The sequence below is a fragment of the Arvicanthis niloticus genome, chromosome 4, assembly GCF_011762505.2.
Source record: "Arvicanthis niloticus isolate mArvNil1 chromosome 4, mArvNil1.pat.X, whole genome shotgun sequence".
Taxonomy (NCBI): Eukaryota; Metazoa; Chordata; class Mammalia; order Rodentia; family Muridae; genus Arvicanthis; species Arvicanthis niloticus.
Window position 1 is genome coordinate 83,672,559 of NC_047661.1, and position 23,679 is coordinate 83,696,237.

The 23,679-nt window shown below is 45.6% G+C and overlaps 1 pseudogene; it reads left to right on the plus strand.

The window, feature by feature from the left end:
* The first annotated feature begins 16,736 nt into the window (after positions 1–16,736).
* On the plus strand, positions 16,737–16,837 carry LOC117707937 (U6 spliceosomal RNA; annotated as a pseudogene).
* Positions 16,838–23,679: the final 6,842 nt, after the last annotated feature.

Genomic DNA, 23,679 nt, shown 5'->3' on the forward strand with positions numbered 1-23,679 from the left:
GGTGGGTATATAGCCCAAGTCAAGTGGAGTCCCAGATTGCTAAACAATCCCTATGCTTGTCTGCCTCAAAACTGTGGACTGTTGATGAGCACTTTGGTTAGAGCTCTGCATGGTGACTTGAAGGTGTCCTTATTGCTTCAGGGGAGCAAACGGGTTCCTAGAAGATAATTATTACCCCTGTTGCAGGGGGCAGGCTCACCATTGTGAACAATTCCTCTTATCTGAGGGATGGTTCATCCTGTGAGGCTCTGCTGGTCCTGGAATTCAGGTGACTACAGTTTAAGATAATGACTTAGAGACCTGGAACAAGGCACCAGGAGGGCTGGCGGTAAGCAGGTTAGTTACTCTTACCTTTGTGGCCTCAGCCTTGAAGAATGAAATGGTCAGGCTTTTAGGTAGACTCTCCTGGAGTGACTCACCACGGTGCCCATGTCAGAGGTAAGCAGATGACTAAGGAAGATGGGGACAGTCAAAATGAAAAAAGCAGGGATGCCAGGCAGCAGGGTGCCAGGCAGCAGGGTGCCAGGCTTTCATCCCACTTTTAGTTGCTCTGAGGGTCCAAGGGACTCCTATAAGACCTTTGACCAATCTTGCCAGGTCCAAACTCAAGTAAGTGTGTGCTTGTGTGTGTGTGTGTGTGTGTGTGTTTGTGCGCGCGCACGCGCGCACTTGTGTTCACATATGTGTGTGCACATGTTTGATTTTTGGACACAGGGTTTCTCTGTTTAGCCCTGGCTGTCCTAGAACTCACTCTTATACTCAGAGATCCGCCTGCTTCTACCTCCTCCTGAGTGCTGGGATTAAAGGTTTGTGCCACCATTACCTGGCACAATCTCAAATATTTTTATTTATTTTGTTTGATCGTTTTGAGACAAGGTCTCTTTGTATAGGCAGCCCTGGCTGTCCTGGAACTCGATATGTAGACCAGGATGGACTTGAACTTACAGTGATCAGACTACCTCTCTTTCCTGAGTGCTGGGATTATAGGTATGTACCCGCCTCAAACTCAAATATTTTTATATTCAATTGCTTTAGAGTCCAGACAAGTCAACTGGTAGTCATTTAGAGAGCTCTTGCTTTGAATATCGCATATATTAGCAGTTTTTCTCATTGCTGTGACAAAGTACCAAATTAAAGCAACCTAAAGAAGAAGAGATCTGTTCTGGCTCACAGTAAGGATGCAGTCCACCTGGTGGGTCAGGAGCTTGCATCCGCGGTAGGAGAGATGAGTGCTGGTTGTCAGCTGGAAGTCTCCCTTTTGTTTAGTCTACCTCCCCCTCCCCCACCTCCCCCCACTTCCCTGCTCCTATCCCCACCCCTATCCTGGGATAGAGCTACTCACATTTAGGCTGGGTCTTCCCTGCTTTGTTAGCTCTGTCTGAAAATGCCTTTATAGACACATATAGAAGTGTATTCTTACGATTCTACAGCCAGCCAAGCAGACAGGGAAGATTAGCCATCACATTGTATCAACTAGCTTTGTGTATCTGCAAGTCACAGATATGATGAACCTAAGTGCTATTGCAGGCCTCAAGCCACTGCTGCCCTTTTCTCTCTGACCCTACGACACCACCTTGTGCTGGTGAGGAATATCACCTGGCCATTTGAAGACACCTGTCCTCCAGGAATTCTCCTGCTTCTGAATAGGGGTCTCTGGGCTGGAGTCTTCCCCAGGGCGTAGTCTAGCGAGAAGCTTGTCTATTTAGTGTTCGCTGTGTGCTACTGCCACCTGCTGGTCACATCCTGGATTTACATCACAGAGTTGGCTTTGGGTCTCATTTTCTCCAAGGGGTTTCTAAGGCTTCTCAGGACAGCAGCTTCCCTCAGAGTGAAAGATCCAGGAGAGAGTGTGTGGCTACACCAGGGGATGCTGTGCTGCCTTACAATCTAGTTAGATATGCAGCACCGCTTCCAGTTTCCATTCGTTAAAAGTGAATCATTTAATTTTCCCGTACACAAGGAGCTGATTTAGGTTTTATATCCTCAAAGAAGAATAGTAAATACCTTTTGGATGTGTGCAAGTTGCCAGGGCTTGAGCCCAAGACTTTTCACAAGGCCTCTCATGGGCTAAGTGCTCTCACCGCCACTGAGCCACACCCATCCCAACATCTTTTCATGTTTTTTGTCGTTGTTTTCTTTTGTTGTTGTTGTTGTTCTGCTTTCTTGCTACAGGGTCTCACTAGGTAGCCCTAGCTTACCTGCAACTGGCTAAGTAGCCCAGGCTGTCCTTGAATTTACAGAGATCTGCCTGTCTCTGCGTCTCCAGTGCTGGGAGTAAAGATGTGCACCACCACACCTTCAATCCTCTTTTCATACTTACTACACATAACTTACTCATTTTGTATGGGCACACACGTGTGGGATAGAGGGGGCAATTTGTGGGACCCTGCTTTTTCCTTCCACCGTGGAAGGCCCAAGAATTGTACTTAGGTAGTTAGGTTTGCTGTGACAGCATCTCCTTGCTCCCAGCGTATTTTCTCAAATTACTGTGGCACCTCAACAAACCTCTCCTCTTACCTCACCCCTGCTCTCCTGAACAGGGTAGATGAGGAGACTTAGCATGGCTCACCTGTCTGGAACATGTGAAGTCTGAAGATAGGATCTCCTGACCGGCTCAGATGGGAAGCAGACACTGTGGGTTTGTCTTCTCTCTCCCACCCCCATTTGTCTCCCACTGTTTGGATAGGTACATCAGAGACTTTAGCTTTTAAAGATTTATTTTATGTGCATTGGTGTTTTGTATGCATGTATGTCTATATGAGGGTATCAGATCCTCTGGGACTGGAATTACAGACAGTTGTGAACTGTCATGTGGGTGCTGGGAATTGAACTCTGGTCCTCTGGAAGATCAGCTAGTGTTCTTAACCACTGAGCCATTTCTTTAGTCCCTACTCTACCCATCAGAGACTCTTCTTATATATAAAGCAGACAAAGGAGTTCTGCTCCTTAGAACTTAGGAGCAGTGAGGCTAGTGGTCTTGGGAGAGTGTCAGCTCTCTTCTCTAGATTAATAAAGGTTTAATAATTATGACTGAGACAGATAAAAATGCAAACTTATCTCCTTAGCCAATGAGGATTCCTCAAGATAGCAGCAAGTTGAAACCAACCACCCAAGTTTATTTTCAGGTAAGGAATGTCAAAACAAATTTACAAATGGATGTAAAACTAGAAGAACTGGGGGGCTGGAGAGATGGCTCAGCAATTAAGAGCACTGGTTACTCTTCCATAGTACCTGAGTTCAATTCCCAGCAACCACATGGTGGCTCACAACCATCTGTAATGAGATTGGACATCCTTTTCTGGCATGAAGTTGTACATACAAATAGAATACTCATACATAAAAGAAATAAATAAATCTTTAAAAAAAAAAAAAAAAAGCAAGCAAAGCAAAATCAAATTCCACTTGTCCAGTGTCTGGGATCTATTCATTGTCTTCTGGGCTCCTCCAAAAGGTTTGGGTCACTTCTCCAGCTTTGTCCCCTACAGCACACACAGCTTGTCTTCTAGGCTCCAGCTGGGGTTCCTTGCTGCAACTGGGCTGTGCTTTCACCAGTGGCCTTCCCTGGTCTCTCACAGTGCCAAGCCTCAGCGCTCTCCACGACGCCTTCATGCCTTCAAAACCAGTACCCCCTTGGGTGACTCTTAACACTACCAAGTCCAGCTGCCAGCACCGAGGTACAATCTTGGCTGCATCTGAAACACAGCTTCTTTGTGCACTCAAAACACTTCCCAGATTTCACCTCGGTGAGGCGGGTCTCTTCTTAATCACCGCTTATTTCTGAGTTCCAGTTAACCAGCATCAATTGACCCAGTAACACAAACGTCACTTCAATGGTGCTGATCTCTTGTTAATCATGGATGACTCTTACTCCCGGCTGACCAGAACGTCAGACTCTCAATACCAAATAGCAGGCATTCCTGTTAGAGTCTTTAAATTTCCCTTTGAAATGTCGTAAGCCAGGCTTCCAGCTTCTGCGCTGTTCTCAACATTTTTATCTTCCAAACTCCAAAAACATCTCTTTGAGCTCTTAACACTCAAAGACTCTTCTAGTCCAAAGTTAAAGTCCTTCCACTGTCCTCCCCAAAACATGATCAGGTCTGTTACGGAAATACACCACTATTCTGGAACCAACTTGTCTTAGGGTTTTTATTGCTGCAACAGAACACCATGACCAAAAAGCAAGTTGGGGAGGAAAGGGTTTATTGGCTTCACTTCCTCAACACTGTTCATCACTAAAGGAAGTCAGGGCAGAAATCAGAGTCCTGGAGGCAGAGGCCACGAACGGGTGCTGCTGTTCACTGCGTTATTCAACCTGCTTTCTTATAGAACCCAGGATCACCAGCCCAGGGATGGCACCACTCACAATGAGCTGGGCCCTCTCTTATTGATCTCCCTAATTAAGAAAGTGCCTTACAGCTGGCTCTCAACTGAGTCTCCTTCCTCTGTGATGACTCTAGCTGGTAGCAAGTTGACACAAAACCAAACCAGCCAGAATAAAGATGATCAACATTCGACTATAAAATGGCCATGGCTTGAACTTATTATTATTATTATTTTAAAGTTTCTTGAGACAGAGTTTCTCTGTTCTGGAACTGGCTCTGTAGATTAGGCTGACCTAGAACTCAGTGACCTGCTTGTCTTTGTACACATCTTTAATCCCAGCACTTGGGAGGCAGAGGCAGGCAGATCTCTGAGTTTGAAGCCAGCCTGGTCTACAGAATGAGTTACAGAACAGCCGGGGCTATACAGAGAAACTCTGACTCAACTTTTGTGTGTGTGTGTGTGTGTGTGTGTGTGTGTGTGTGTGTGTGTGTGTGTAAGTGTGGGTATGGGGTTACTCAAGAGAGCCAAGAATTACAGATTGTTGTGAGCTGTCTGTTGTGGATGCTAGGAACTGAACTTGGGTCCTTTGGAAGAGAGTAAGTGTTCTTAATCAATGAACCATCTTTCTACCTCCAGCCCCTTCTTTTCTTGAGGTAACTTCTCATATAGTTCAGGTTGGCCTCCAATTCACAAAGTATCAGGGGCTGGTTTTGAACTCCTGATCCTCCTGCCTCTACCTCCCAAATGCTGAGACTACAGGTGTGAACCTGTGGGATGGTGAAAACATTCTAGGAAATTTGGTATGGTAAAGCAGGTCTGAGACTCAAAGAGTCGGTGGGTACACACCTGAGACTTAGGCATCTCCATGCTCCCTGCCAGATTCCTGGCCTGGAACACTCCCCACTTAAGGAAACATGACCTATGGTCATGTAGGCTCAGAACAGACGCCCTGAGGGTTTAGCCAATAAGCTTTTCTTCCCAGACATTCCTCCCAGAAAAGGTATTTAATCTCAGGTCCATCCTGAAAAATTACTATACGATATGCATCCATTTTCCACTATGAACAGTCAATAAACAGTTTAGAACCATAAATAGTCTCTTTCATCAAGATCTACAGTGGAGAGCCATGAAGAAGGAATGACTATTGAGCTGCAGCTTAATTCCACCCCAGGCTAGACTCAGCCTGCAGGCTCTGGACCAAGACTCCCAGCAGTGCCTAGATGTCCAAGAGTCTGAGAACTACCTCAACCCTGGCCAACACTGGGACCCGGAAGCCATGGAATACTAGTTTCGGCTTTCTCACGTCTTAGACTGTGCTTTCCCACCCCAGAGTGGTGTCTCCGTACTTCTCTGAAGTCCAGCACCCACCCTTAGGTGGTGTGGGATAAGCACAGTCAAAACATCAGCATTTCTCCTCCTGAGCAGCCATGCCCTGAGACAGATGGAACTCGGACCAGCATGAACCACCCACCACTCACGGCTTTAGAAAGGAATTAATCACACACCTTTATTTTTGTTTGTTTTTGTTTTTTTTTTTTTACAAGTCAACTTAGAGTTTCTCCTCTTCCACCAGAATGTCAGCATAGCATTGTGGCCACACAGGCAGAGGCGATCTGGAGGGACGATGAGCTGTCTGGGAATCCCACTGAATTTCAAAGTCCCACAATTGTTCTTATCTTACTAGGATAAAAATGTTTGTGTGTGCATGAGCACTCTCTTGACTGCAGTGTTGTTGGGGAGGGGAAGGGCTGCAGAGATGGCTCAGTGGTTAAGAGCACTGGCTGCTCTTGCAGAGGATCAGGTTCGATTCCCAGCACCCACCTCGCTGTTCATAAGTGACAGTAACTCCAGTTTCAGAGGATCTAAATCCTCTTGTGCCTCCTGAGGGTACTGTAAATAACACAGTGCATAGATACACATGCAAACACACGTATGCATAAGATAGAATAATCTAAAAATGTTTTTGAAGTATGGTCATAGACCTCTGACCTTCTGTGACTCCACCATCTCCTGATCCTAAGTCCCATAGAACAGATGAGAAAACTGAGGCTCAGCTCAGCTTATGATGGTGACAAATTGGAGTCCTGCCCTTTCTCTTGCCTCTTTAGGGGACTAGTGCTTCTTCTCTTCCTCCAGGTTAACTTGGGAGCTAAACAATGAGGGATCAGGGGCTATTAAGAGCACTAGCTTCTCTTGCAGAGGTTGGATTCCCAGCACCCACATGGTGGCTCAGAACATCTCCAACTCCAGTTCCAGGAGATCCAACTCCCCCTCTTCTGGCCTTTGTGGGAACCAGGCATATATGTGATACACATACACACATGCAGGCCAAACACACACACACACACTAAAATAAAGAGCAAGAGAGTGCCCTCTGTCCTCTCTAGACACAAGAGACACCTTTTAAGGAGAATGAAGGTTCCTGACTCCTTTTGCTGGGACCAGAAGAACTCTTGTCTACAGTAACTGGAGCAGTTAATGGCAAGTGCCGAGAACCAACCTAATTACCACTTCCCTCCTGTTAATAAGGTCTTTCAGTCGTGAAAACACTCAGAATAAAAAGGGCAGAAAAGCCATTATCTTGAAATGCCTGGGCTCTTACCTGGGCCGAGCCCTGGGAAATCATTACGGTAATCATGGGCTATTAAATGCTCTCACCTAGCTGCATAACCAACTACTAAAGGAGAGGACGGTCCCTCCCCAAGCCAGGAAATTAAGGGCAGTTTCCTGTGTTCAATTCCCTTTCATGCAGACTGGCTCCCTCTGACTGCTCCTTCACACATTTCAGTAGTTAGGTCCCCTAAGTCTCCTGTTGTGGGGAACTCCAGAAGCTTGCAGGTTGTCACCATCAGGTCAGATGACATGTGTTATTCCTTATTTCCTCACAACCCTCTACAAACCTTCCAATAAAGCACCCAGGCTTACCAGTTAGGAAGACTTTTTGTTTACACGTGAAGCCTCTCACGTCACTCAGAACTTACATTAAACACATTTGTGCGTTTTCCTTTGGCTGCTAGGACCTCTGCCATGAGCCTCAGCTGGATAGGGAAAAGCTATTTCCCTCCTTACCCAGAACTAATCCCTCAGATAGTTACACAGTCATTGCCATCCATCAGGACCACAGCTCCTCAGACATGATGTATATATAGGCATGCCAACCACCTCTGTACGGACAGGCTGAGGTCATCTTCCAAGCCTCCAGCTGTCCAGCATGGGCCATGGTGATCGTACCAAGCCTCCAGCTGTCCAGCATAGGCCGTGGTGATCATTGGTGAGCAATGGGCCATTGCTTCATAATTTGTGTTCTGTTCAGCTCAAATTTTATGCAGTCTCAGAAAATTGGGAACATCTTTAATGTCACAGGAGCTAGGGAAGATAGCCTTTGTTGTCCCAGTCAGCTCCCTGACCTCAGGAACCCTTCTTGAGTCTAGTGACAAGTTTGAGTGGAGACTTAGGGATCTAAGACCCCGAGAGAGGCTTCTGACTACTCTCTATCTCATATTCCTGTATGGCATAGCTCTTACCTTCTGTGAGGAGAACATTGGTTTTTTGCACTTTTTCCTGGAACAATTATTTTATGCTGTACATCTGACCTGTGTAAAAATAGAAGGAGAAATCTGAGCTCACCGCTAAACTGGACTAAAGCCCTGGTGGCGATTTAGACTGAAATGCCTTTATAGCTCTGAATATTTCATGATAGTTGAGTTTAGAGTAGAATAACCAGCATTATTTATTAATGACTGGTCGGTCACCCATCATAGGTATTAATATATTTTGCTGCACAGTGTCAGCCGGGGGATGTTAGCTTCAAGGGTCAAGTCTAATGTGGCGAAATGTAGTGATCTCACTCACTCAGGGTTTTGACAGAACTTCCAGAGATGCGCCATGAGCCTTCTACTCATGGTTAGGCAAGGGAGGGAAGGGGTGGCCATAGTCTAGACCCAATAAAGCTGGGCTAAGACGAAGCATTCCCTCCCTAGCAGAAACACTGCAGTTCCCTCTCAGGTTAGCATTCTGACATGGAGAGATACCTGAGGTAACTCACTTAGAAAAAGAAGAGGGTCTGTCTGTCTGTCTGTCTGTCTGTCTCTTTTGAGCCTGTGATGGCACAGCAGGGCATGGTGGAAGTGGGCACAAAGCCAGCCATATCACAAAGCCAGGAAGCAGAAAAAGAGAAAGGCTTCCTTCAAGGGCATGCCCTCTATGACCCAAGCCTCCTAGCAGTCTCCAGCATCCTGCAGTGCTCAGCATCACTGCCATCAAGACCAGGAGCTGAACGCGTGACGCTTTTCAGGATCCTTACTCAAACCTCAGCACTGCCGTCATCCATGACTCTGCACGTTCATCAACATATGGCCAACGGTGATCTTAACTGTGAGCCACGGCATCACGAGAAGGGCACGTGCTGAACAAAGTGACGTGGAAAGGGGCTAGACATGCCTCAGTGGTTAAAGCACCCGATGCTTTTGCAGAGGAACTAGGGTTGGTTTCCACCACCCCCACTCGTTACAACCACTCTTAACTCCAGTCTTAGGGGATCTGATGCCATCTTCTCACCTCCATAGGCAGGCATGTGGTGTACATGTAACTGCCCAAGCATACACGTAAATAAAAATAAATTTCAAAATGTTTTAAAGACACGGAGAGAGAATTCATCTAACCTTTGTTATAGTATATTGGTATAGTTGTTCTGTTTTTATTTTTTATTACATTACATAGTTTATATGTACATGGGTGGGCAAGTGTATCATGACCCACACGTAGAGAGCAGAGGACAGCTTGTGGAAAGGGGTTCTCTCTCTCTTTTTGAACTATTCGGGACCTGGGGAATCGAATCGAGATATTCAGTCTTGGCGGCAAGCACCTTTATAGAGCTACTGCATTGTCACGACTGATCTATTTTACCAGTAATGACTGTTGATCACCTAACTGAGCCTAAATTATAAATAAAATGGTATATATATATTCATGTATATATATATATACATGAATAGGTTTGCAGAGTCAGGCTCATAAGGCAATCTTGCACTGCATGCAGTCTCCCTGCATGAGAGACTGGACTCTCTATGCATGGTTTGGAACTCAGTGCAAAGTGCTTCAACCCTGGGTACAAAAGAAGTAAACAGGCTTAGCTGTATTAGAAGGGACTTGCTGTGACCTGAGAGAAACTCGCTGGCCTGAGCAGCTCTCCCCGGTCTTGACGGATGCTGTTTCATCCCCTTGAGTTCCTTACCCTTGTCAGACTGGTCAGCAAGCAGGGCTCAGAGGAGGAGCTTAAACCACCCCAGGGAACTCTGGGTATTCTAAGGTTCCAGACAGGAAATTTAGAACTATTGGAGGGACCCAAGGAGTGGGCTACCTCCCCAGACTCTGCTTGCCTAACCTTGACTAACCTGCCTCTGAGGCTACCAGTACAAATACCAGCCCAAACTTGATCTTTCAGTAACTGGTTGTTGCATTAACATTTTAGGAAACTGCTAAAATTCTATTCCAGGAGCTGGGAGTGGTGATCTACCAACACTGAGGCAGGGCGATCTTAGTCAAGGCCAATATGGGCTACCTGAGACCCATATTGGGTCTCATACCTTTCCTCCTCCTGCCCCCCCCCAAAAAAAACATATTCAGAGAGTAACATAATACACAGTCTATGTTATTTTAGACAAGTTTTTGGTGAAACTAATTTTCAATCTTATTTGGTATTAATTTGAGCTGCTGCAGCTTACGTGAACATGACCATTATATGACTCCATCAGATCTTTCATTAAGTATTTTTTTAAAAATGAGACATTATTGTTGCAGTTGTTTGAATTTGTTTGTTTGGAGACAGGGTCTTACATAGCTCAGGCTCACTCTGAATTCCTGGTCTTTCTGCCTTGGCCTCCTAAGTGCTGAGATTACATGTGTGTACTACCATAGGTACCTAGCTGTATTATTTGGAGTTTTGAAACAGGGTCTTGCTATGTAGCCCAGGTTGGCCCCCAGTCATCTTACTGCCTCAGCCTCTCGGACTGAATGTGTGCATCACCATACCCTGCTCCTGCTCCTGCTCCTCCTCCTCCTCCTCCTCCTCCTCCTCCTCCTCCTCCTTTTCCTCCTCTTCCTCTTCCTCCTCCCCCTCTCCTCCTCCTCCTTTTCCTCCTCTTCCTCTTCCTCCTCCCCCTCTCCTCCTCCTCCTCCTTCTCATCTCCTCCTCCTCCTCTTCTTCCTCCTCCCCCTCTCCTCTTCCTCCTCTTCCTCCTCTTCTTCCTCCTCCTTCCCCCTCTCCTCCTCCTCCTCTTCCTCCTCCTCTTCTTTCTCTTCTTCTTCTTTTTGGTTTTTCGAGACAGGGTAGTTCGAACTCAGAAATCCACCTGCCTTTGCCTCCCAAGTGCTGGGATTAAAGGCGTGTGCCACCATTGCCCGGCTACTCTTCATTCTTAAAGACATTTTTGCTGAATATAAAGTTTGATGGGGGGAGGCATTTTTCTTTCAGCTCCTGAAATAGTTTTTGGTGAGCGCTGATGTCATTCACATGTTTTTTCTCTGGTAGATCCTGACGATTCTCTTCTGCTGCATTTAAGACTTCCTTTTCTGTTTTCAGAAGTTTGACTATGATGTGTCTTGGTATAGATTTTTCTGGAGGAGGTTATCATATTTGTGGGTTACTTGGTTTCTTAAAGCTATAGGTTTATGTCTGTTGCCACTGTTTCTTTAGGCCTTTTTCCAGCTATGCTTTCTTCTCTTATCCATTCAGAAGTCTGCTTCTCTTCGTCTTTCCTGGGCCCCTCTTTAGGGCTTTTGAGTTCATCCACAGAAAAAAAGTGTGTGTGTGTGTGTGTGTGAGAGAGAGAGAGAGAGAGAGAGAGAGAGAGAGAGAGAGAGAGAGAGAGAGAGGTGTTTGAGTGGATGTTTATGTTCTAAATAATCTCCATCTGGCTCTTTCTTTTAACTATGCTCATGGTTTCTCACTAAAACCCTATTATAATGGCTGCTAGGGCTGGCTGTGTATTGGCAACCCATGACCACCTGCAAGAAAAACTGGAGCAGAGACAAGGATGGGTCCTCAGTGGATAAGAGCACCCCTCGTCCAGAACCGCTTAGTTCTGCACAGCTCTTGCCCCCGGTTAAAACTAAAGCCCATGCCAACACTCTGCAGACAGACTTCGGGGTTACTGGATGCCCTCTGCTTATTCTTCCCGGTATGGCCACATTGGATAAACCTCTCTGCTTCTCTTTTATTTGGCATATTGAGGGTGGGTTAAGCTTAGCTTGTTTGCAGCTGCCAACACCCAGGCTGGTCCTCTAGAAACTCTGGTAACAATGTCATCCCATGGCTCTCTAAGGCACATTGTTTGAGAGATGTAATTTGCAACACCATTTAAAGATTAACCAAAGCTTAAAGTTGAGGTATCATTTCAAAGTAAGGCAAAAACTATGAGTCAGTTGACTTTTCTCTAAGGAAGTTCCTTCAACAAATGAGGTAGAGGTGGTTTTATGACGTACATTGTTTAGGTTTTAGGGATGAAAGAGGGTTTGGACTCTGCTAAAGTCACAACTGCAAACACTGTGGCCTTTTAAGGTTAGATTGTTGGTCTTAACATCTTTGTTTTCAAGGACTTTAGGGAACACGATCTCTGGAGGCAATTTCAGTTTTATCAGCTGTGATGAAATTTTTGACTTCAAGATAACAGGAAGCTATGTCCCAGGGCCAGGGGCCTCATTCCTGCCCCAGACCCTCCCTATAACAGGAAGCTACATCCCAGGGCCAGGGGCCTTGTTCCTGCCCCAGACCCTCCCTTTCTTGTCTATCTTGTCTCAATTTTTCCTCATTCATGTTGAGCTTTTTCTAGATGTAGGTACAAGTGATTTTTTAAAAAATGCTTATCTTAAAGTTTACCGGTGGTGGACTATTTAATGTCTATTTAATAAGGTTATACATGTGTTTAGTGCTCACACTGGGATGCTTTGAGTTTAAATCCTGTGCCCAGTGAGGTCATAGCAACGGACATTAAATGGATAAATTGCTTATGTTATTTGAGCTTGCTGAGAAGCAGGCTCTGAGGTTGCCTTACTCCCCATTTCAGACCCAAGTATGTTTCTCTCAGAATGTCTTCTGAATCTATAACAGGGAGAAAGAGCTGCAAAGCAACCCAAGAGTAGAGCGGTCACATCCTTAAAATCAGGAGGCCGGCCAGGGAGCAGCCACTGCTCTTAACTGCTGAGTCATCTCTCCAGGCCCCGAGGTCACTATCCTTTATTAGTGATATATAAGTGCCTAGTCTGGGAACGAGAAGCCGGAAGCTCAGTCAGGTACGGAAAGTACAACTGGGAACCCAGCTGATTGCCTCAACTTCCCTAATTGGTTCCTGTAGTATGTTGTGAGCACCTAGGTCAATGATGCTAGTCTGTCTGTCTGTCTGTCTACCACCTATCACTTACTATTTATTCTCTCACTTTGGCTTGCTATATACTTAAACTTACTCATGAAAAAGTAAAAATATAAATATTGTAGGTCATTCTCTGGACTGTACCGAAGAGTCACACTGAGCAAAACCCTTGGCTTTTCTTTTAGATAGCCTGCTTTGCTAGTGGTATTGTTGAAATAGAGGCCCAAGAGCAGTGACCCCTAAAGAGAAAAGTTTCCCAAGGAATCTCAGCCAGGAAGAGGAGAGAGTCACCACACTCTGGCTTAGAAGGTGGAGCTTTTTCCCCTGAAGAGATTTCAAAGTTCTGGTTGATCAACACAGTCAAACTGGGAAGGGCAAAGAGAAACCAGAAACTCCCTCTCATTTGGGTTAAGCCCAAACGAAGGGGAGTTCATTTTCTTTTACCAATTTCTGTTTCCTGATCTCTTTGAAATATGGGGAAACTGGGGCTACTGTTGTGGTGGTGGAAAGGAGAGGGAGAGAGAGAGAGACAGACAGAGAGAGAGAGAGACAGAGAGACAGAGAGAGAGACAGACAGAGAGAGTGATTTTGGTATTGTCCAAGGAAGGCCAGTGTCCCTAGCCAGTCTCTGCTGACACACAGCAGGCAGAAAGGATTCAGGGTCATTTCTAGGCATCTGTGGGTTTTATCACATGCTTCTTATATAGCCAAGTCACTCTTGGGAAGCTCCAATTCTCTAATCCGTGTCCTTGGCCCCTATCACTAGCAAGAAGGGGAGGGCACTCTGTTCTTTCCTGGTAAGGTGAATGGAAGTCCAGCTTTTTCAGGTGGGAATATCTGGGGTGGGAAGTGAGTTCAATCCTGCCCAGGGGGTGGGGTGGGGTGAGTCCTGTCCTTCCATTTGGCAAAGGAACGTTTGGTGTTCAGCTACTTTTTTATATCCTAGCAGAGCTGGAAGTCCAGGCCTTCTGCTTTTGATGGCAGAGGTGGATGAAGCCGGGCTGGCAAGATGGCTCAGTGTATAAAAGTGTCTACCATCAAGCCTGATAACCTGAGTTCTATCACTGGGACACACATGGTGAAAGCAGAGAAGATAACTGGCGTCTCCAAGTTATTCTCGTACTTCTACACTCATGTTTGGCACATGTACATCCACCCAGGAAGACACCCCACATAAAGTAAATAAGCATGTATAATAAATAATATATAAGGCAGAAAGAAAGCAGGGGTGCTTACTGCTGTCATTGCTCAGGTCCCAAGGCCACAGGCAAATGAGCCTTCCAGGATTCACCTCTCAGGTTCCTCTTGTGCTTGTTTTGTATGTATTGCCTAGAGCTGATAGAGAGTTGATAGCTGTGATTAGAAACAAGGGTTAGTATTGCTGAATCTTTAGTGAAATTGATGATATATATATATCTCACACAGCTTAGGCTGGCACTGAACTCTTTACAGAGCCTAGAATATTCTTTAAATAAATTTTACTGACTTTTAATGTGCATTGGTGTTTTGCCTGCATGTATGTCTGTGTGAGGACATTCCCTGGAATGGATTTATGTGTTGGGTTCCCTGGACCTGGAGTTATGCAGTTTGAGCTGCTGTGTGGGTTCTGAGAATTGAACCCTACTGCCCTGGAAGAGCAGCCAGTGGTCTTAACCACTCAGCCATCTCTCCAAACCCTTTTTTCCCCCCTCAGACTTATTTATTTATGTATTTTGTGTGTATGAGTGATCTGTCTGTATGTACATCTGCACGTCAGAAGAGGACATCAGATCCCAATAGAGATCCCATTATTATTGCCTCTACCTACTGGTGTTGGGACTAAAGGTGTGCACCACCACTGCCCAGCAATGGGTTTCATTTTGTCTTTCCATACAAGTGTGTAATGCATTTTGATCACACCCACCCTCCCCCATCGTCCTCTTCCCACCCCCACTGATTTCCTCCTGCTAATTAGCTTTCTCTTCTGCTTTAATGTCTTTACCTAGTTTTTCTTTTAAATAATAATAATAATTATTATTATTATTGTGTGTGTGCAGGGGTGGTGGTGCATGTCTATGAGTGTGCAGGTATGTACATTTATGAAGAAGCCAGGGGGAGGCATTAGATATCTTCCTCTATCCCTAAGTTCATCATTTTGGCTAGGCTGGCCAGATGGTACACCTTCATTCCTGACTTTTTATGTAGGCGCTAAAGATTCAAATTTAGGCATTTACGCTTATAGCATCTTTCCAGCCCCTCTATTTTTTTTTTAATTTTTTTTTTTTTTTAAGTTTTTACTCTGTTAGGGTGACTTGTTACTAGGTGCACGGGTGAGGGGTGTGGGGAAATCCTGTCACTAAGTCTGACATTATCAGCCCTGATTTCGGTGCAAAATGGTGAACTCCCTTTGTCAGCAGGGCCTCCTCTTCTCTATCTGGGGGATTCCACACCCCACAATGCTTACCTGAGGAACATATCTCTGCACCAGAGATTCCTGGAATGCCTCCCCGTGCTAATGAGGCAATGTTAAGCTTTCTGCCAATGGCCTTTGCCCACCCTGGCTATTCTCATGCTCTTCCCCAAAACTATATAACCCTTGGTTCATCGTGAATAAAGTGTATGCGTGTAAGCCCACCCTGAATGTAGGTATATGCACAAGCTAAGATCGTCTCAGAGAGATGTTTCATAGGGAGGGATGTTTCACTGAAGATCACCGGAGAAGGCCTTCTCTCTCCCCATACCTCCTGCCCGTTCTGGACTCATGCCCCAGAGAAAAGCAGAAGGGAGGAATCCTTGGGAGTGAATGTCCAACCCCACAGGCTAGGGGTAAAGATGGAAGGACACCACATTCTCCACAGAATGTGTCCTAGGAAGACAACCACCCAAAGGGAGAATGTTTGTTTCCAAAATTGGTGCAAATTATGAATAGCCCCTCAGCCATGCTCTTACTAACAAGTCAACCTAACAAAAAAAAAAAAAAAAAAAAAAAAAAAAAAAAAAAAAAAAAAAGGAGGCTGAGAAGATGCTATGCAAGCATGAGGAGGCTGAGAAGATGCTGTGCAAGCATGAGGACCTGAGTGAATCTCCAGCATCCACGTCCAGGCATCTCAAGTGTCTTTAGCTTAATATCATTTGCATAACACCCTAGATCTTCATATTGTTGTTAACAAAGCTATCCAAAAATTTGTCAGACAGGCTTTGTAGCTCACACCTTTAATCCAGGCACCCACAGGGTGGAGAGATAGCTCAGTGGTTAAGAGCACTGGCTGTTCTAGAGAACCTGGGTTCAATTCCCAGCACCTACATGGAAGCTTGCAACTGTTGTAACTCCAGTTTCAGAGGCTCTGATAACCCTCACACATACATGTAGGTAAAACACCAAATCACAAGAAACAAACAAACAAAAACACCCACAACCCTCTGCAGTTCCAATTCCAGGGGATGCCTGCAGGTGGCACATACACATAGGATAAAAATAAATAAATCTTAAAAATAAAAATTTAGCCAGGTTTAATCCCAGCACAGAGAGACAGAGGCAGGTGGATTTCTGTGAGGTCAAGGCCAGTCTGGTTTACAGAGTGAGTTCTAAAACAGCCAGGGGTACACAGTGAAACCATGTCTGGAAAAAAAACAGAATTTTTTTTTGTTTTAATCTTACTTTCATTTTTTTTTTGTTTTTATATGCAGAAGTGTAGCAGCTGGATCACATAGTAATTCTTTTCTTTTCCTTCCAAGAATTTCTGTAAAACTCTGCACAATAGTTATGTCTCTTTACTTCCCACCAGCAGTGTGCCAGAGTTCTAATTTCTCCACAGTCAACACCATTACGTTGTTTTTGTTTTGTTTGTTTTTTAGACCCAGAGCCATGAGCCCGGCTCACTCTCTACCATTGCCAAGCCCACCCCCAGCCTATTAACAGCCATTCCAGTGGGGGTGAATCAGTTAGTTTTGATTTGCATTTGCCTGATGATTGGTGATTGGAGCAACATTCTACCTGCCTGCTGACCCTGATTGGTTATCTTCTTTGGAGAAATATCTACCCTGAATTTAGTTTTAAATGTATATAGAGGTACTCTCTCAGCACCATGTATACCGAAATGAGAATACAGAGATTAGCATGACCCCTGTGCAAGGATGACAAGAAAATTTGTGAAGTGTTCCATATTTAAAAAAAAAAAAAAAAAGTATACAGAGACGTAAGTCAGTGGACCTGCAAATATAGTGTGACTTGAGGCTAGACCAGCAACGGAAAGTGGTTCTGTGATACACATAGAATTGAAGATAGAGGTTTATACAGTTCATTTCTCTGTCTTCAGTTTAAATAGAAACTAATTTTAAACCAATCTTCTTTACTAATAACTGGTTCATTCTCTATACAACATAAAAAGTGTTCTTTGAGGGGCTGGGGAAATAGCTCTGTGGTTAAGAGCACTGGCTGTTCTTCCAGAGGTCCTGAGTTCAATTCTCAGCAACCACATGGTGGCTCACAACCACCTGTAATGAATCTGATGCCCTCTTCCATCTGATGCTGTCTTCTGTCATGCAGGCATACATGCAAATAGAGTGTTCATATACATAAAAAAATCTTTTAAAAAAGGGTTCTTTGGCTAGGTGCACCCCATAATATATCTTGGGTTACACAGTGAGTACTGTCTCAAAGGAAAAAAAAAACATTTTCCATAGAAAGAAACATCTTGCTGGGCAGTGGTGGCATACGCCTTTAATCCTAGCACTTGGGAGGCAGAGGCAGGTGGATTTCTGAGTTCGAGGCCAGCCTCGTCTTCAGAGTGAGTTTCAGGACAGCCAGGGCTAGACAGAGAAACCCTGTCTCGAAAAACCAAACAAACAAATAAATAAACAAACAAATAAATAAATAAATAAAAATAAAGAAAGATCTCTTAGTTTTTAAGTCTAGAGCTATTTGCTTTGCAGCATTGTGGCTGTTTTTCAAAACAAGAAAGTTAAACTCTTCAGAGAGAAACTCTGATGGACCTTGTTGCCTGCCACTATGGAGACAGTTTTATAGTTTAAAAAATTGACAATAAAATATTTGTTGCAGTTTCTATGTCTCGTTGACAATAAAAGCTGCGTTTTAATTATTGGCATTGTGAAGACTGAATTACTGATGAATGCATACTAATGATCTTTCCAGAAAAATCCTCTAATAATTAGGCCAATCAAATGTACTTTAAAAAATGTTTGCAATTGTAAAGATTAGTTTATTTAGAAGATGAGAATTAAATAACCGAGGGGAGGAGTTTGTGGAATTGGAATGAATGGAAGTTTGATTTATGCAGATGAGCAAGGACTCAGGTTGAGGTGCAGGGCGTGGGGAGCAGGGGCGTTTTTTGCACCTAGAAGACAGAGGCTCTCGGATCGCTGACTTGAGGACACCTGTCCCAGGACAAGTTCTACGGAGAATGCAGTGTCCTTTTCCATCCTTACCCCTACCCTGTGGGGTTGGACATTAATTCCCAAGGATTCCTCCCTTCTGCTTCTCTCTGGGGCGCAAGGGGCGGTCGTTCTGTCCTCTTGCCACAAGGCATAGAGGATGCTGGTTAAAGCACAGGCTCCTGGGCTCACGCAGCAGGCGATGCACACCGAGTTCTGTGCAGCGCCTGTACTTCAGGCACCTGGACACGCAGCGCCCCCTCGCGGCAGGAGCGACTAGGTGCCGCGACCGTAACCTCTGCGGAGTCGCTTAACCAGTGTCATCTTAGGTCCCCTGATGGAGAAGGCGGAAGGGTGCCAACAAACAGTGCTGAGATTGCTAGACATCTGTGGACGAGAGGAAAAAAATTACTAAAACCTCCCAACCCTAGTTTCACAGCATATTGTGCAAAAATTAATGTTTGATATGTTATAGGCACAAACACAAAAACTGTAAGTCTAAAGTTTTAGGGTGAGCAAATATACTCACCCTAAAACTTTACTGTATATTCCCATGTGTATTATTATTGTTAATTTTCTAGAAGACCCAGGTTCAGTTCCAAGGACCCATATGATAGCTCACTACTGATTGTAACCCCAGTTCTAGGGGATTCGTCTTGCCTTTTTCTGGCTTCCTTGGGTAACAGACATGTATGTGTGCGTAGACACACACACACACACACACACACACACACACACACACTGGCAAAACAGGCACACACATAAAATGAAATTAAGATTATATAAAAGTGTTAAATTAATTAATAAATTAGCTGAGTATGGTGGTGCACACCTGTAATCCCAGCGATTGGTAGGCTGAGGCAGGTGAACCATTGTGAGTGACAGGAACAGTAAGAGCTAGCTCAGGGAACACCTGTGAAATACAGACGGATGTACTGATGCTCCCAGCTTTCCTAAGTGGGCAGGTCGTTGTTTTCTGCTTTCCCAAGAACTGCACTTCCTTGAAGTGACCTAAGGCTGGGAACACTGTGGACTCCAGCCCCAGGGCCTCCTTCCATGGATAACCAGCTGCTTTTCAGGCACCGTCTGAGACAAATAGCAGGTGTCTTGGAACCCACATTGCTGTGGTTCTTCTCTGAGCACCAGGCGACAGGTGAATGTTTAACTCTGGAAACCTGGGCAAAGCACTCACCTCAGTAGCAGGGCTGGCCTCAGTAGCAGGGCTGGTATGGAGTTTTACTGCCCTGAGATCAGCACAGAACACTGGGATATAGCTGTAACAGGGAATGTAGCTGGACAGAGGAAACAGCCTTTCTAACATTTGTTTATTATATCTCTGACACTGTGCAGTAGGGCATTTCCTTAGTGACTGATGGGGGAGAGCCCAGCCCATTGTGGGTGGGGCTACCTCTTGGGAGGGTGCTTCTGGATTCTATCATAAAGCAGGCTGAACAAGCCATGAGGAGCAAGTCAGTAAGCAGCATCCCTCTATGGCCTTCGAATCAGCTCCTGCCTCCAGGCCCCTGCCCTGTTTGAGTTCCCGTCCTGACTTCCTTTAGTGATGGACTATGATGTGGAAGTGTAAGCTGAGTAAACCCTTTCCTCCCCAATGGTGCTTCTTCATAGAATAGTAACCCTAAGACAAACAGTAATGCGGATGGGACAGCATTCTTAAGAATACAGTACAGTGTGATGACTACCATCTGGACACTTAGCCAGCACATGAAAGGCTGAGGAAGGAGACTACCAAGAGCTGGATGTGGTAGCTCTTGCCTTTAATAGTGGCAGGGGCAGAGGCAGAGGCAGGGGCAGGGGCAGGGGCAGGGGCAGGGGCAGGGGCAGGGGCAGGGGCAGGGGCAGGGGCAGGGGCAGGGGCAGGGGCAGGGGCAGGGGCAGGGGCAGGGGCAGGGGCAGGGGCAGGGGCAGGGGCAGGGGCAGGGGCAGGGCTACATAGAGAAACCCTGTAAGAAACAAAAACAAACAAAACAAAACAAAAAAATTCCAACCAAATCCTAAAACCAAAATGAACAACAAACTGATAATAAAGAAACAAATAAACAAATAAATAAATAGCTATGATTAGCCTTCACTCTGTCGTCCACGTGGCATTTCAGGGGACGAGCTCCGGGCTTTGACTCTGCTGGGTGGGGAGGATCTAGCAGTGAGCAATGAAGACCAAGCACCTATAGGGTCTGTGCTCTCAGGCTGAACTGTAGTTGAGAATTGGGATGAGGCCAAGGCCAGGCATAACATGGTCTCTATACCTGTCTGGGGAGAGAGAAGAAAGGTCTGCAGAACTTCTCAAGCAGGTTGACTGACTGGCACTGATAAAAATAAGCCCACTATAGTTGTGAAGATGAACTATGGAGACCCACTGCTGTTGTTTTCAAAAAGTTCTTTTGTTTTGTTTTTTGTTTGTTTTTTTTTTTTGGGGGGGGGGTTCTGTTTGTTTGTTTGTTTTTGAGACAGGATTTCTCTGTGTAGTCCTGGCTGTCCTGGAACTCACTTTGTACACCAGGCTGGCCTCGAACTCAGAAATCCACCTGCCTCTGCCTCGAGGCCAAGTGCTGGGATTAAAGGCGTGCGCCACCACTGCCCACAGAATCTTTCTATATAGCCCTGGCTCTCCTGGAATTCACTATGTAGACCAGGCTAGCCTTGAGAACTCACAGAGAATCTACCTGCTGCTGCGTCCCGAGCACTCGGACTAACGGCATTTTCCACCACGCTCAGATTCGAGTGGTTCCAATGCCATTTTATGCTGCTTCCAAAGGGCATTCGAGGCATGAATACGGAAGTGAGAGACCCCGGAGCAGTCAGCTGTGTCCCAGGCTGTCTGAGACACAAACGGCAATATAGCGATGGTAACTTCCTCTGAGACAGACACCATATTTCACAAACGGTTTGGTCAGCCAGTTAAAATCTTTTAGTTTAGATCAGATAAGGTCATGGGGATTTTTCTGTGTATGTATTTGTTTTTAAATGTTATCATTGTGTATGTGTACACACATGTCATGGTATGCATGTGGAAGCCAGAGAATGGCTTTTGGGAGCCTGTTCTCTTCTTCCCTGAGCTCTGAAGATTGAATTTAAATAGGCCTGTGCAGCAGGCACTTTTACCTTCTGAGGTGTTTCAAGGGCCCAAGAAAAATTTCTGCTTTACAACTTTGAATAGATCAGCCTGAAGCCAGAAGGTGGAAAGAAACACTATACACCTGAAGATATAAGGAAATCAGAAAGATAACTGCCCCCCTGCTGAGAGATACTCCCTTTGTTCTAAGACAGGGTCTCTCTATGTAGTGCTGGCTGTCCTAGACCTCTATGTAGACAAGGCTGGCCTCGAGCTCACAGAGATCTGCTTGCCTCTGTCTCCCAAGTGGTAAAGGTCTGTGTCACCATGCCCAGTGAGATACATTTTTTGTTTGTTTGTTTGAGACAGGGTTTCTCTGTTGTATCCCTGGCTGTCCTAGAACTTACTCTGTTGCCCAGGCTGGCTTCAAACTCAGAGATTCATTTGTCTCTGCCTCCCAAGTGCTGAGACTAAAGATATGTGTTACCACCTGGTAGATATTTTCTTTAATCCTTTTATTTATTTATTTATTTATTTATTTATTTATTTATTTATTTATTTGAGATAAGGTTTCTCTGTGTATGTAGCTATGGCTATCTGGGAACTTGCTCTGAAGACCAGGCTGGGCTCAAAATCAAAGATCTGCCTGCCTCTGCTTCCTGGGTGCTGGGATTAAAGGTGTGTATCAACATTACCCCGCTTGAGATACAGTCTTTTTTAAAAAGATTTATTTATTTATTTATTTATTCATTTTATGTGAGTATGCCACTGATGTCTTCAAATACCAGAAGAAGACATCGGATCCCATTACAGATGGTTGTGAGCCACCATGTAGTTGCTAGGAATTGAACTCAGGATCTCTGGAAGCACAGTCAGTGCTCTTAACCACTGAGCCATCTCTCTAGCCCCTCCATATTCTTTTTAAAAAAATAAGATCTATTACCTCTGTGTGCGGGACTGTGCATGTGTGAGTGCAAATGCTCTCAGAGTCCAGAAGAAGGGTTTGGATCTCCTGGAGCTGGAGTTACAGGCACTGTGATCCTCCTGATGGGGGTCTTCTGCAAGAGCAGTACCTGTTAAAACTGCGGGGGCATCTCACCGGCCCTATTCCAGTATTCCATGTTACTCGTAGTGTTTTGTTTGTTTGCCTGTGCTTTACAAACATTGATGAATTCCCTGTTTTCATGGTACTTTTCTTTTCTTTCCTTCCTTTCTTCCTTTGCACCAGGAATCCACCTCGGTGCCTTATCTTGGTAAGTGCACTTTTACCAGTGAGGCTGAGTCCTGATAACCTGATAACTAAAAAGGTGGTCCTGGGACACATCTAAAGAAATCATGGAAAGAAAGAAAGAAATGGAACTCACCTGCCTGCGATTATTGGTGAAAGGAGAAGTCGTCGCCAAGGAAACAGAAAAATGCTTTCCACCTGGGAATGTAATAGCCTCAGCCTCCAGCTCAGAAAGTCTGAACTTTCCATTTCTGGGTAGCAGCCAAGGTCGAGGTATGTAGTGGTGCTCAAATATTTGTTGAATGCGTAGGACAGTGAATGAATAACCAGGGATCCCAGAGATGAGGTTGGGCCTCTGGCCCACCTGGCTGCCTATCTCAACACCTTTGGTGTTCTCAGACCAAGGTCTGTGTCGTTTGAGCCACCTGAGCATCAACCAGCAACTTGGACTTACTGTCGTGACCACAGGTCTCCTCCATCGACAGGCAGGAGCATTCCAGCCCAGGCAGCTGATGGGCTAGCCTCCACTGGGTGTTCTGGTGCACAGACCCAGGTGAGGATGAGACATGCTAGCTGGGATCCTGGGTGCTATTCAAGCCTGAGATACTGATGAAACCAAGGTTGTCACCTAAGCTGACCTCCCAAGCCACTCCTCCTTAGCTCTGATCTCTTTCGGTTTTGAAATGACCTCTGAAGTGTTTCTGTGAACACTACCAATCTGGGTCAGCAACCCCTAGTCTCGACATCTTGGTGTTTAGTGAGTCTGGCTTTTCCAGGCAGCCTTTGTACTCACTCAGTTCCGTATGAGTCATGCCAGCCTTGGGACTGTAGCCAAAAGCTGTGCTGTGGCAGTGCTCAGGTGGCAGGGCCAAGCGCCATGGCAGGGTCTGCTGGCATGGGGTCATGGGGCCAGCCCAGCTCTCTGCCTGGGAGCCCGTGTGTCCCCCTCCCTCATCTGGCACCCAGCATCAGATGGGCATGGTGAGGACTGAGGTCAGGGAAACCCGAGGTCAAGCCTGTCACTCACTGGCCTTGTGGCTCTGGGCCTGCAAAACTAATGCTACTTGCATGAGTCAGCAGGGTTCAGTGCACTGCAGTCACTGCAGGAATTTTGAACAGAAAGTGGTTTGAGACAGAGGTGGGGTTGGGGGCAGAGGCAGAGCTGAGCCCCAGAGGGTCCTCTGCTCTGTCTCAACAGGAGGCTGGTGAGTGTACAAAGCTACCAGGAGCCATGCTGAGGTCCAGGCTCCACCCATCTGGCTGTGTGCCAGGAAACACAGTGTCATTGCAGCTGCCAACTGTCCTCTGGCTCTGAGGTGGTA